Source organism: Prinia subflava, chromosome 13, assembly GCF_021018805.1.
Source record: "Prinia subflava isolate CZ2003 ecotype Zambia chromosome 13, Cam_Psub_1.2, whole genome shotgun sequence".
Taxonomy (NCBI): Eukaryota; Metazoa; Chordata; class Aves; order Passeriformes; family Cisticolidae; genus Prinia; species Prinia subflava.
Genome location: NC_086259.1, coordinates 9,542,855 through 9,557,352, shown reverse-complemented (window position 1 = coordinate 9,557,352; position 14,498 = coordinate 9,542,855). Strand labels below are relative to the sequence as shown.

The following is a 14,498-nucleotide window of genomic DNA, read 5'->3' as shown; positions in this document are numbered from 1 at the left end:
TCTTCAACTGATGAAGCACCTATTATTAGCCAGGCAATAATCAAATATTTGAAATAGGCAGATAAAAGAAGACTTGGAGAATAATGCATGCTACCATCTATTAAGCATTTCCCACCCTCGAGAGATGCACTGAAGTGTAGAAATTCAAGCTATATCACTGTGTGTTTACCTGACACATTTGCTGTTGAGGCGGCTCTATTTTCTCGGTGTATTTTATTCATAAAACAATCTTGTTTTATAAACACAGATAATCTTTAATGCAATGAATGTAACATACAACAATTATTTTGGATAACTTTTAGTTGTTAGATAGCACAAATCACTGTTAAAATAATATTAAACAGAAGGAGGATGGAAAACAGCAAGAAATGTATCAATACATTTTATTTTCAATGAAATAATAGAATATCACTTTACCAGTTCTAACATATATAGAATCATTAGAGAGCTATCAACCTGTACATGTGCTGTAATAGATAGAAACATTCTTTTTTGAGTCAGCTGGTTGTCAGTGGACTTGAGAAAGAAGCACTCCTTTTCATATCCATGCGGTCCTTGTAAAGCTGCTGGTTAGCAACAGTTTACAATTTAAAACTCAAGCAATGAGCAGTATGTGGTAATGGAATGCCAGAAGCAGAAGGGGGAGGAAAAGAATTAATTGTGTTTGTTCAGGATGTGATTTTCCCAAGAAAGTAATAATAATTTAACACATTTCTTAAGCAGGGGAACAAATCCCTGTGTGTCTATCTTGATACAGCACCTTATTCCTTTTCTGCATTCTATCCTGTCCCACTGTCTCTGGCCCAGAGCTGTGCCAGGTACAATGGCTTGTGCAGTGACCTAGTGCTGGTTTCACTTTCTACAGCACAGTTTGTGGATAAACTCTATATCTAGTTTTGTTCAAAAGCCTTCAAACTGAGTATATATTAAAATAACTGATTTTAAAACAACAACTCAAACTTTTGATGTTAAAAAGAGAATCTGTAATTCTGGATTGATTTGCTAGCAAATATTATCATGAAAAATCCCTTTCTGATTTTCTCACTTTTCTTCTGCATTTTTGTGATGGGGGTCATTCCAAAGTGGCAGAGAATTCTCATTCCTGCAGTGGTCCCATCACAAAGAGTCAGGTCAAGGTGTGGGAGCCTGGGTGTCTATGGAAGGGCCAAGTCTTAATGCAGGCACCTTTTATCTTAGAAGAATGTCATATCTAGTGCTTGGTCACTTGCTAACAATTGGAAAAGCAGAATCTGGCTTAACTTGTAACAATTTTATTAAATTACATAGGGGGCCTGAGTCTAATTTTACTCTTATTTTATAGAGGCATTGCCTTTAAGGGACTTGCTCCAAAATTTTCACAGGCATAACCGTGAGCAGAATTAGGCCCAATAACTGTCATGTAAAACAAAGTCATTCCATCTTGTAAACCATAAAGCAGGTTACATGGTAGTTAAATGTGGGCCAAAAACATTAATCTTTCAGATGATGTGTTTAATGGCAGCCTTGGATGCTTGCAGTCAATTAAAATTTCCTGGCACATTTTCATAGGACAAGAAACGTTTGTTACTAATCATGTCCAAAAGAAATTCTAGCTGGTGTAATTGTATTTTACTTAGCTAAAATTGCCTTTGTGCTTATAGTTAGGTTGTTATTCTTCACTCTTAGAAAACCCATTGTGCAGTTATTTTGGTGCAGATGAGAGCTGTGCTATCACCCAGAAGCAGCATAAAGCAAAACTTCTCTTACTCTGTGCTGTTGAACTGCAAAGTATGTCTAAAGTCTAAAATTGTGAGAGGGAAAGAAAGTGTCAAGACTGCTGTTTTAATATTTAGGGACAGAATCTCAGCTAATATAAATTACCATATATGTGTTGAAGCATCATCTTAATTGATCTGCCTTTTATCTCTTAAAATAATGTACATTTTAATTGGCCATGCCCCTTTGGTTTTATTAATCCTACCTATAAAACACAATATTTTATGACACTTTGGTCTAAAACAAATAAGAAAACAACATACAGGCTATTACATTTTTCTTGTTGTTTCTCCTTGTGTAAATCCTGAACTTGGTCTGAAGTGACTGGTACTAAAGTCTGGTGGTGTTCTAAAACATTGTGCACATGCTTATAGGCATTGGAAAAAGCCAAAGGAAGTTCATGTGAGGCAATACCTGCATATTTTAGTTAAATATATCAGGAAGCAAGAGAGCTTGTGACCAAGCCAGAAAACTGAATGCAAAGAGTGGTTTGGGCCTACCAGCTACAGGTCCCCTAGCCTGAAATATTTTATTTTTGGATTTCAGTTTCACAATGCTATATACTTGGCTTCGCCAGTTCAAGTCCAAAACAAATTATTTGCATGCTGTGCTGGGATTAAAAAAAAATAATAAAATTAAGAAACAGCTCTGTTGGCTCTTTAGTTAGACTGCAATTTATTCTCAAACTCAGCCAACAAACACAGTCCTCCTACACTTGTAGAGCTTCTGGTTTTTCTTGGCCCATACAGCCCTTTGTCCTCCGGCAAAATTTCACTGGAAACTTCATGCAGATACTGCTTCATCTTTACCAACTCATCTCAAGGAGGAGGACTCCTGTTTTAGCTTCTTTTCCTTCTCTGCAGTGAGGAAAAAATGAAGGTAGAAATTTTGTGTGAGGAGGCAACAGTGCACAGGTCTACCCTCAAGCACCTCAAGAATTCTTTGACAGCTGTGACTGGGCTTTCCACATGTTCTGTAGTGAGGTGTTTGCCAGGATACCAGTGGCTGTAATAAATAATGGGGTCTCATTCTGTTTTCTATCTGTATTTTCTATGCAGTTTATTCAAACTCTCACCCTCTTACTGAAAACCTCCTGTTTACTGAGTTCAATTCATTGACTTATATGAATAGGAATCAGTGCACATCTATGTAGGAAATAACCCTAGGGAACTGTGGCATTTATTTTTTTGATCACTACCACTCTTGCTGGTGAAATTATGCTTATGTGAAATCAAATATTCTTTCACTCTTTGGAAATTTAAAAACCAGTTCTCCAGACTCTGATTCCAAAATGGTTTCAAGACTAAGGAGTAGAGGAAATGAATAAATAAAAGGCCAAAAAGATGGGAAGAATTGATGCAGAAACAAAAGTGTCTCTGACATCAAGATTAACAATGAGACTTGTCCTGCTGCTTCTCAGATATTCACACTCCACAACCACCTACCAGTTTCTGCCTGGAGTCATAACTGTGTCAAGTAGAATGCAGCAGTTTTGCTGATGGTTTCCCTCTTTGCCTTCTTTCTTTTCCTCATGCCCCCTTTGACAAAATTTGACAACAAATTTTAATGGGCTGCAAGACTTCAGGTTATCTTTCCTGCCTGTATTCAATGATCCACGGGTATGTGCTTCCTTTTTCCTCCACAGCTCCCTTGTGGTCTCACTGTTCTGACTTCTGCTGCTTGCTCATGCTGAAGTTGTGAATATGCCAGATTAATTATCATATCCCTTAATCAGAGGAATCTGCATGTCAAGTCATTTTTTTTTATTTCTGAGATCAAGGTGGCAGAGCTATTAAACAGCAGGATCCAATAAGAGAAGAGGAATAATTTGGAATACTATGGAATTTGTTAAGAGGAGCATGAGACAGTGAAGAGTTTGTGCTGAAAGGGGTTGTGGCAACTTAACAGTTTAAATACACAGAAGCAACATAAAAAACAGTTTAAATGTCTTTAGTAGTAAAATCAGGATGCTGTCCTGGATTGTATTTTCTAAAATATGAGATAATTGTACAATACAGGAACATTCAAAAACCTACTATTAATTTTTAATACAAATTAATTAATACACAGTGAGTTCTAATTGCCAGCTCTATTCTGAATTCATCTTTGTTTAAGGCTTAGAAGGGTCTGATTCCGACACAAACTCCTCCTGTTAGTAATTCAAGCTATTTTTAATAGTGCAAACTGAGTTCCCTTAAAAGATTGTTTTAAAGTTCTCCTTGATTTCAGATATCTTCATGTATCACACTAGATATGTATCCCAGATATCTGAGCTGTGTGGGAAATGGGTATGCTCTCACTTACACAATGTTTTGGAAAGGCAACCTGAAACAGGAGATTTTTAGATATTACAGTGGCAACCAAAGGAGTGTGGGGAGCCAGCTAGGCAGAAGTACCCTTGAGTTCAGTGGCTGGGCTTAAAATGGAAAAATGTCAATTTTCTGTTTTGGAGGGGAGAAAAAGCTTTTTTGTTTTTTGTTCACCTACCATGGGGAAATCGTTAAAAAAATACAAACAAAACCCAGCAAATAAAAAACAACAGAGCAAAACAAAACCACTAAAAAAAAAAAAAGTCTTTAGACTTCTTGGCAAAACAAGAAATGTACCTATAAAGTACTTTGGTCACTGAGATTGTCTTTTTCTTAAAACTAGCAAACTAATATGGCAGTTTGGATTGATTTAGATTGTTGCATCTTTTTATATTTTCCAGTTTTGAGAAATAATCAGATCCTTACTTCTGGAATGTGGTAGAGAATCGTGTGATTCCAGGCTTGGGCAATCCAGTCCACAGAAGACATCAAGCATGGTTTGTTCCTTTCACAAACAAGTTATTTGCTCCTCTTGTATCATTGCTGATTCATTTGGACAATTAACAGGAGTTTTAAAACCATTATTTCCTCACCTCTCATCTTCAAAACTGCCTCAAAACTGCATCTTTGATTTATGTGGCAACATTCACTCCCTAAGGCCTGATTGACCTTGGCAGTGTTAGAAATCATATTTTCACATGCATGAATCGCCCTTGACTAATTTCTCTGGTGCAGTTTGAACATAAATAATCTTCTTTTGGCACTTGCATTTTTTACTTTTCACTTGTTTATTTTTAAGAAACATGGTGTGAATGTGTGTATGGAATATATTGAAAAGTGATTTTCTATTGAAGTTTGGTTAAGAATGTGCATTATTGTTCTCCTAAAATGTGTTAATGCTAGATGGAAAGATTTTTTTGTTGTTGTTGTTTTTAGTTCTTTATTTTCAAATTTCCCTTTCAGCATCATACAATTCACAGTGACTTTGGATGTTATTCTCCCTAATAGTTAAACACTTCTAAGAACAGAGCGAAATTAATTTTCTCATTGTGACCTGGGACACATACTCTATAATAGCCCTCCCTATTTCATTAGCAAACATTAAAAAAAAAGGTAAAGATTCAGAAAGATTTGGAATTTGTGAAATTTGACTTCCAGTACAAAGTCTGCCTGGGCTGCAGACACATTGCAAGTGACTACATCAGACAGCAGCCCAGGAGAGAAATCCAAGAACAGAACTTGGGTACCTGGGCGTCAGGAAAATATCTTCTGCCGTGTAACCAGGTGGGTTCCAGGCTGGCAGTGTGGAATTTGAGCACTATACACATTTCCCACATTTGTTTTAGATTCAGGATATGGCCTGGCAAGCCAAGCAGCTTGACATCCATAGGGAAGATGAAAAAAAGGCTGGAAAGTAAAATTGAGTCAAATGCAAGCAGTCCAGCTGAGCCATTGTGCCCTGGTGTGTAAAGGAAAGCACTGTGTTGGAGAATGTGTTAAATGCCATGGCATTGTAAAACTCTGTGATTTGGGTGCTTCCTGAGAATTTTAACAGTGCTAGCAGAAAGCAGGTAACCCTTTAATTTACTTGATCAAGGTGACCCTTCCATAACTGCAGATAAAAAGAGGGTGGTAAGGTGAATCTAACAGCAGATGGTTACTGTGGAGTCATTCAGCTTTTTGAACCTTTTGAACCTTTGACTGGCCTGTTGGAAGTGTGGTGAATAATTTGTGGGGTCTCTGATACAATGTTTGCAGCCATCTGCAGATACAGTGAATATTTCCTTAGTGTTGTGAGTACAAAACCGTGGGTGAATGCACTACAAGATTGTTCCAGCTCATGGAGCATTAACTGAGGTACAGCTCTGTGATGTGCTTTCTACACATAATTGTGGAGTAAGAATAGAATTTTTCCTTCTCACTTGCAGACATATATTTCAAATTCCCTTTACAATGTTCTCACCAGAAATTTTCCTAGCCTTTGGCCAAAATTTTTTTGACAGCAGTATGAGTTCCGTTGTCTAATTCTTGAATTGTGTTTGAGATGGAAACAATACCTTTGTTTCCTGACAGCATTTTCAGAAAATGTGTCCTCAGTCCCAGCACTGCCTCCTGCTCTGGAGGCACCTTCAGTGCAGTCCCCAGGGTCTGCAGAGCTCCTGGGCCTTGCTGACTTTGCTGTCTGAAAGACAAAGTCATCAGAGCAATCTCATCATTCTCAGGGTGGTGAGCTGGCACCTGGAGAACACTGAAATTCTTCAAAGAGCCACAGAAGCCGTACTCAATATCAATGACCTGAGTATTTCAGGCAGAAATAAGGCCATGAACTGTGAGCCCTGTTCAGCCTTCATATGAAGAATCTTCTTTTCCCATTCAAGATTTTGTTTCAAAATGCTGATGCTTTTTCCCCCAAATGTTATCCTGTGGACTTTCTTTTGTATTCCTAACTATCATTTTTGCCGATAATCTTTCAGATCTTTTACTTTGTAAAAAAAAAAAAAAAAAAAGCCTTTTCTGTTACAATCTAATATAAAGAGTAATCTAACAATGGGAGCCTGGAGGCAAAAGGCTCCTTGTGTTAATATGCTTGTTGCAGAAATGCAACTTTCTATGAAGACTGAGGCCCTAGTTTATTGGATTGGAACCTTCAGCCTAAGATAAAAGTGTTCAGCCTAAGAAACAACTGCTTTACTGTGATTTTCACTGCTAGGGCTGTACACTAAGTACATTGGTTATGTGTTCCTCAAAGGCCTTATCTTTACTGACCATATTATAAACTATCTCCTGTTTGTTATTTAGGTTGAAGATTGCTGGAAATTCTTGAGAGCTTCTCATATAGGCTGTGAAATGCTGTCAGTGTGGCACACCTTTTGTGATTTTTAGAAAAGCCATAGGATAAAAACAAGTTGGAAGTGGATTATTTTCTAATTATGTGGCTTGTTCTCCATTTCAGAGGCTCACTGGCAGTTTCAGAGTAACAAGAGGATAAATGATGCTGATCTTTCTCCACACCATGGCAGCTCTAAGGCCCCTAGAGAAACTTACAGCCAAACCAAATGCATTCAGGAGAGGATCTTGTGTAACTTTTGTTTATCAAACCCTGAGAGAATGGATGTTATATGGAACACTGGTGTTAGGGTGAGTTCTGTAGCTGTACACTTGGGGTGATACCGCTCCTCATTTCTGTGCTCTGTCTGAGAATCCTTCACATCCATCTCCTCCTAGCCCAGAGAAGCACACAGAAGCATTGCCACACTTTTTTACAGATGGGAAGTGAAGTCATTGCCTCGAACTACTTAGGAAGTCTTGAGATTCAAGAGACTTCCCTTTCCCATCCCATGCTCTAAATTACAGAACCATCTCTCCTCCCTCATTTTTTGTAGCTGTCCAAAGTCATCCATGAAAGCAATGTACTTGATTTCTCAGTGAAATAGATTTCATAGATATACAGTAAAGTACCTTTAACAGTCTTTCTACAGTTTTACCTAATTACTCAGTCTCTTGAATATGCATTGCAGATGTGCTCAGCTTTAATTGCTTTACTTTTTGTTGTTTGATTAATTTGCATTGTTGTAGCATTGATGTTTTCATTGTCCTACTTAAAATAATTGAACAATGAAACCTTAGAATTCTTTGTATGTGGTGCTTATAAATTTACACCTAAAACATCTTGAATATAATGTTCCCAAGCCACCTAAAGAGGAGCAACCCACATATGCCAGGACAAACATCACTCTATTGCAGTGTTTAGCACAAGAAAATAGTGATTTTTGTCACTGAGCTATGTGTTCTGAGCAAGATGCAGGAGAGCCTGGGGCTGTATGTGATCAAAAGCTGCACACAATCTGACTGGGTCAATGAGTTTTTCCAGGCAATTTAGACAATTTTCTGTGTGTAGACAAAATCCCTGGATTTCTCCTTAGTGTTTATCAAGGTAAGCTTCACAAAGTATTTCAGAAATTCCTTCCTTCCTTCCTTCCTTCCTTCCTTCCTTCCTTCCTTCCTTCCTTCCTTCCTTCCTTCCTTCCTTCCTTCCTTCCTTCCTTCCTTCCTTCCTTCCTTCCTTCCTTCCTTCCTTCCTTCCTTCCTTCCTTCCTTCCTTCCTTCCTTCCTTCCTTCCTTCCTTCCTTCCTTCCTTCCTTCCTTCCTTCCTTCCTTCCTTCCTTCCTTCCTTCCTTCCTTCCTTCCTTCCTTCCTTCCTTCCTGCCTTCCTTCCTTCCTGCCTTCCTGCCTTCCTGCCTTCCTGCCTTCCTGCCTTCCTGCCTTCCTGCCTTCCTGCCTTCCTGCCTTCCTGCCTTCCTTCCTGCCTGCCTTCCTTCCTGCCTGCCTTCCTTCCTTCCTTCCTGCCTTCCTGCCTTCCTGCCTTCCTTCCTTCCTGCCTTCCTTCCTTCCTTCCTCCCTTCCTCCCTCCCTTCCTCCCTCCCTTCCTCCCTTCCTGCCTTCCTTCCCTTCCTTCTTTTCCTTCCTTTCCTTCCTTTCCTTCCTTTCCTTCCTTTCCTCCCTTCCCTTCCCTTCCCTTCCCTTCCCTTCCCTTCCCTTCCCTTCCCTTCCCTTCCCTTCCCTTCCCTTCCCTTCCCTTCCCTTCCCTTCCCTTCCCTTCCCTTCCCTTCCCTTCCCTTCCCTTCCCTTCCCTTCCCTTCCCTTCCCTTCCCTTCCCTTCCCTTCCCTTCCCTTCCCTTCCCTTCCCTTCCCTTCCCTTCCCTTCCCTTCCCTTCCCTTCCCTTCCCTTCCCTTCCCTTCCCTTCCCTTCCCTTCCCTTCCCTTCCCTTCCCTCCATTTAGGAGTGATGAGCACTTCTATACCTCTCTCTCAAGTTCAGCATGCTTGCAAGCTCTTATCTTGTGTTTAAACAGAACAGCTTTAGCAGGATCACATAATCCCTGCTGCACACGACTCCTCCCAGAGTGGGCACGCAGGATGAGCAGGGTTGTTGCCAGCCCTGTTGCAAACAGCACAGCAGAAGTTTTCCCAGGTGATGAGGACAAGGCACTGCAGTTTATCCTCACAGCACGACAGAACTGCTGAAATGAATTTCACTTCTTAAACTCTTTCTTCTAGGAGTTCACCATCACAGCTCCTCCTTAATCCTGCTTTATGCTCCTGAAGTGAATTTTGAGTTTAGAACTTTCTAATGTTACACTTTTCCATGTTCCTGTGTTTCAGTAGTTTTTTTGAGGTTTTTTTAAGTACGTAAACCTAGCCAGAGTTTTTTTGAAGTACTTGGCATTTTGGTACAGAGCTATTAAGTGTAATGAGGCTTGAAGCACAGTTTGGAAGGCACACCATGTTTGCAGGCCTGATTTGTACAGTGCATCAATTATTTGTGCATCTGAAGGGAAGGAGTACTATACAGAGAGGTTCTGTGGGACATGGGGCTGTATCATACCATATTTTCCCATCCTACTTGAATAGCAGGGATTTTTTTAGTTTTGATGTTTAGGTTGCAAAGTTTCTGAGCCTGAGTTCAAGTCAGACTGTGCTGATGCTACTGGATTTAGTAACATCAATGTAGCTGAAAAGAAACAAAAAGGGCTTCATTTGTTGGTAGTGGAGAAATCTGCTTAATATTAAAGTCAATGTCTGTATGGTTCATATGAAACAGTTAAATTCTTAATGGCATCCATGAAAACTGAAAGTGGCTTGCTAGAGGCTAAACTTCTATTCTTAATTTTGTCACTGTTATATTGTAGATAAAATTAGAGGAATAACTTAAGGTGTACTAGCGATCACTGAAATTATTAAGTGGACTGTTTTTTGATTTTTATATATAGTTCCAAATACAATCTGAGAACAAGCAGTTAGGGGCTAATGTTCCTTCATTCAATACTTCCTTATGCTGATGGATGATGATGCATTTAATGAAAGATGGCAACATTCTGATAGTTGGAGTGTTTGTGAGGAAAGGGACAGGTTTGCTCTTGTGACTTTAATGCTGTCATTCTTGCATTGTGAACTATTTAATTTGGAAGCACTGTGTTCTTCGAGCGAGATAAGAATTTAGTATGCTGTGCATCTCCTCTTAATGCATCTGATATCTATACAAAGCAAGGTGGGGAAAAGCAACAAATAAACCCAAAGAAATTGTATCAGTAGCACTTAGTTTTATATCCCATTTAGTGCAAAGACAAAGCAAATCAGCCCATAACAGAAACAACCAAAAAGAAAATGAATGGATTTAGAGAAATGGCCTATCTAAAGCACTAAGTGGGGTATAAATAAGAATTTCACTAGTTTCATAGGAGGATCATAGAAACAGTCCTTTCCCAAGGTAAAACTATGTAATTAGGTATATTTCCAATTAATATGTGATATCCATAACTGAAAATCCAAGTATTGGGAAGCTGGATAACGGTGACAGTGTAGATCACTATACTGCATTGTAAACAATACATAATAAGGTCATTATTTCTTCATTTTTTTCACCCTTCTCTGTGGTCGAACTCTTCCTTGAAGATCCTTTGGAAAGGAAAAAAAAATAGTACTTTCTTTTATCTTGAGTAATTTGGCTGTGGTAAGTTTTAACAAAAAAGAAAAATAATGATAAAAATGAAATGTATTCTCAGCAGAATGAGAAGACTGTAACAGGGAATTCAGTGCATGCCATGCAGAACCTAAAGCAGGTTTCCATCTTTGCACCCAACACTTAGAGCATATCCAGCTCCGTGGATCTTACAGTGTACAAGGCGTAATCCAGGAATTTCACCCACAGCTTCTGGAAGGAGCTGCTCTCTGTGGGATGAACTCACTGTGGGCAGCCACACTGCAGAAGTGTGCTGGGAAGTGCCACCATTAATTTGTGGAAGGTTTTCAACATGACCTTTCCAACAGGCAAATTTCTCTCTTCTCATGTCCCCTCAGCTCACTCAGGTTTGGTGTTCTCTCCTGCAGGTTTGCCCCAGCCTTCTTGGCTTTCAGAGCCCTTCAGTTCTGCAGAAGTGTCTGGATAAATTACGCCAAGACAAATACCAGCAGAACTGTGTCCATGCTAGGAAATTGCAGCAGTGTAACTATAAACTGAGATAGTTAAATCAGCACTGTGCGTAGACATAAGTACTTTGCTGGATTTTAGTCAAAACACTTTAGAAGAAATGTTAAATTTTGGGGTTGTGCCAGCTCTGGGCCAAACTGAACCACCTGCATTCATATTCTATGCTAAGCCATTAGTACACTTCAAGTACATTCAAAATTTAAGACAAGACAAAGGCCCACTGAAGTTATTTAAAACTTAAGGATATACATCTGCTTAACCTCTTTCCTGACTCAGGAGGGACTTAAGCATGTACTTAGACTTATATGCTAACATTTTCTACTGAATAAGTACCTCTGTTTTTTAAAATGGCAAACAAGAAATTCTAATTTTGAATGTAATAGGAAAATTCCTAGATTCATTCAGCCAAAGATAATTGCTGTTTGGAGAGCTGTACGTGCTGACAGTAAGAAAAGTACATTTATCCAAGGAAAAAAAAAAATTACCTCTTTAAATTAGTACAACCTACAACGCAATATTATTTTTATTAACAGGTATGCCTTAATGCTAAAAGTTGTTACGTTTGACTCAACCCAATAATCACACAATGTAAGTGATACTCAAACAAGAGCTTGAATTAGTCTTTGCATTGCAAAGATGAATTAACCAGAAGGTTATTTCACACCATTTTCAGGGCAAAACATATCACTTGCTCTAAGGCTACAGCCCCTTTGCCTTGCCAGAGTACTTCAAAACAATTTTGAAATTTCTTTTTTGAGGAGCAAGGCAATAAATTATTCCCCGGGACACAGTAGGTAGTACAAATTCTGCCAGTAGAGCAACCTCAAAAGTTGTGAACTACAGAGCTGACTCCTGCTGGGCCACCAGCCCTCCCAGGATTATCCATTCCAGCCAATTCCACGGGAGGGGAATTTCAGATTCACACACTCACTGAGCTTCACTGGCCAAACAGATTGCTGGTCCTCTCCCAGATGTGAGAGATTTCCCTCCAGTGCCACGCCCTCAGGAATATTCTTTCTTTGTCTCATGTTTTGTGTTTGAATGATTCTGTTTGAGATGATAATTAAGCCTGTGGAATCTGTTTTATGTTGTACCATTAAATACTTTTTATTCTTTCCATATAATGCATTGATATTTTTTCCGTGCAAAAAGGATATCCAACAGTCTTCAGAAGAGAGGGCTTTATGAAATCAGCTTCTTATCAAATCATTAGATTTCACGGTCCAAGCTCTTTGGTAGGCTCTTGGGAGTAATATCTGTGTGGTACCAAAGGAACTCATGTTATTATGTTTTCATCTCTGTTGTCTGGATGCCTCAAAACTTGCTTTTTAGGAGTGCTGGAATTTGATTCATGCTGCAGTATGTGCTTACACAGATCTCTGTGAGATTTTCCTCTTTCTATACAAAAGGCAAAACAACTTTTCAATTTTTATATTTCTTTTCCCACAGCTCTGTTTTTCACTGGAAACATGATAACACATTTAAGCAATGAAAACCATGGCATTTTAACATTAATCCTTACTGTTATTGAAATGTTGAAACCTGCATATTTTTCACTGTCTCATACACCATTCTAATTTCTTTTACTCTGTTAAATTCAGACGTAATTTAGGATGGAAAAATACATTTTAGAATTACACCTGCAGCATGTAGTATTAGTATGACTTTTTCATGGCATGACAGTGATGTTTCTACAATCTATACATATTGATTTAGGCTGATAATAAACAATTTGATTAGGCTCTATCTATAGGCTGTCATTTCAATCACTGTCACTGTTCCAATAGAGTGGAAGGCAGATAGCAGACACATATGGCAAGATTTCTCAAAATAAAAACTCTGGCCTGATTAGAGCCCTAGGTTCAGTGAATTGGACAAGACAGCTCAGCTGCCAGGTTATTAACTCCCTCAGAAAATACTCTGCCTTTTCCCTGGGGCCAGCCTGAATATTCTGATCTGGATCGATAAGCAATCTCCGGTGTGTACAAAATGCCAGCTAGAATCATTTGTCTCAGTGCAGTCTCCTTACAAAGGATAAAACACCTGCAGTATGTGGCCTGCTCTCCCTCCTCCCCCACCTTCCCCTTTTTAACTAATGACCCACAAAGAAGGAAGAAGTAACTGAATCTGTTCCATCATCGGGAAGGCTCTCTCAGGTTTGTTTTAATGATCACAATGGCCACCTTTCAATCTTACAAAAATTATATCAGTCATGCTTTCCCTGTGGCATGTTTATGTAAGTAATGTGAACCACAATGTAATGACAAGTGTACAGATGTCATTGTAAGAGGGCCCTTGGCAAGAAGATATCTCAGAATGTCAGAATTTTAATAAACCTTGGGCTGCTGGTAGGGTTCTCTTTGGTGCTTGTCTTTTATATTTGTAATGTGTGCTGTGATCTGTTGCTTGGGCCTGAGATCTTTCAAGAGCGTTTAGCAACAAAGGATATTTTACAATTGATTAGAACAGAATCATTATTTTTCCAGAGTGGTGGTGTTTTCCCAATCCATTACATATCTGTGGTTTTGTTTGTAGCAGTGCTGGATTGCGGCCACATAACTTGTACTTTTTTAGATGCCGAAAAGGAGTTTTTTAGCTGAGTGAATTCAGAACCATTCAAAGCTTTTGGATGTTCTTTCCACATGTTGACCTATTAATAAGCCCCTCTTGACTCAAATGAAAATCAAATATCTGCAAAGTATGAGAAGATCCACAGAACCCCCCAAGTTTCTCTCCTTCCTTGATTATTTATTACACCTGAAGCCACAGGACAGAATCTCCTACTGCCTAACAAGGCTGTAGCTTCACGTCTCATGTTTTCAAGAAATAAAAACTGACTATCCTCAGCAATCTACAGAGAATTTTCCAAGCAAGTTTTGACACTGAATACCTGTTTCTGAGTATGGATTAAGAGTCTTTCAAGAAGAGAGGCCAGTTTTGACTTCTTTTCAAGGCTGTAGAGCTAGCTCCTTATCCAGCTGTTAATGACAGCGTTGTTCTGACCTCATTTTAAGTAACTGTTCAGATCTGTATGACTATAGGAAACTTACCTTGAGTTAATGAAGCTGAAGATCCATGCCTAGTTAAAAAAATTAATGTTTATGTCATGTTTACCTATGACAAATTATATAAAAGCATTTTATGTTTGTACTGCAGTCACTTCAAAAAGGAAGGTTTGCATTACTGTCTGTCTTCCTTTGCTGCATCAGGTGCCCTCATAATGCCAAGAAATTAGAATATTGCCTTCCAGACAGCTCCCTTCATATCTGGAGTCTAAAACTTCAGGAACTGATGCTTTTTAAAAAGAACAATGTAAGGAACAGCTTTAGTGAATTGATTTCTCAATGTAGAGAACACATTTCCTATCAAGACACTTATTAGAATGTTTCTCTCAGAGAAAATGCACACAGTTTATATGAAAAGCTGATGTTATGTTAATTCCCATT

General features: G+C 38.9%; 1 long non-coding RNA gene across 1 annotated transcript; it reads right to left on the bottom strand.

The window, feature by feature from the left end:
• Window positions 1-353: 353 nt before the first annotated feature.
• Window positions 354-12,627, bottom strand: LOC134557493 (uncharacterized). The gene is made up of 3 exons (XR_010082056.1): window positions 8,867-12,627; window positions 6,122-6,246; window positions 354-2,612 (listed from the first exon to the last, which is right to left on the bottom strand). It is a non-coding gene; the product is annotated as an uncharacterized LOC134557493 (long non-coding RNA).
• Between the last annotated feature and the right edge of the window lie 1,871 nt (window positions 12,628-14,498).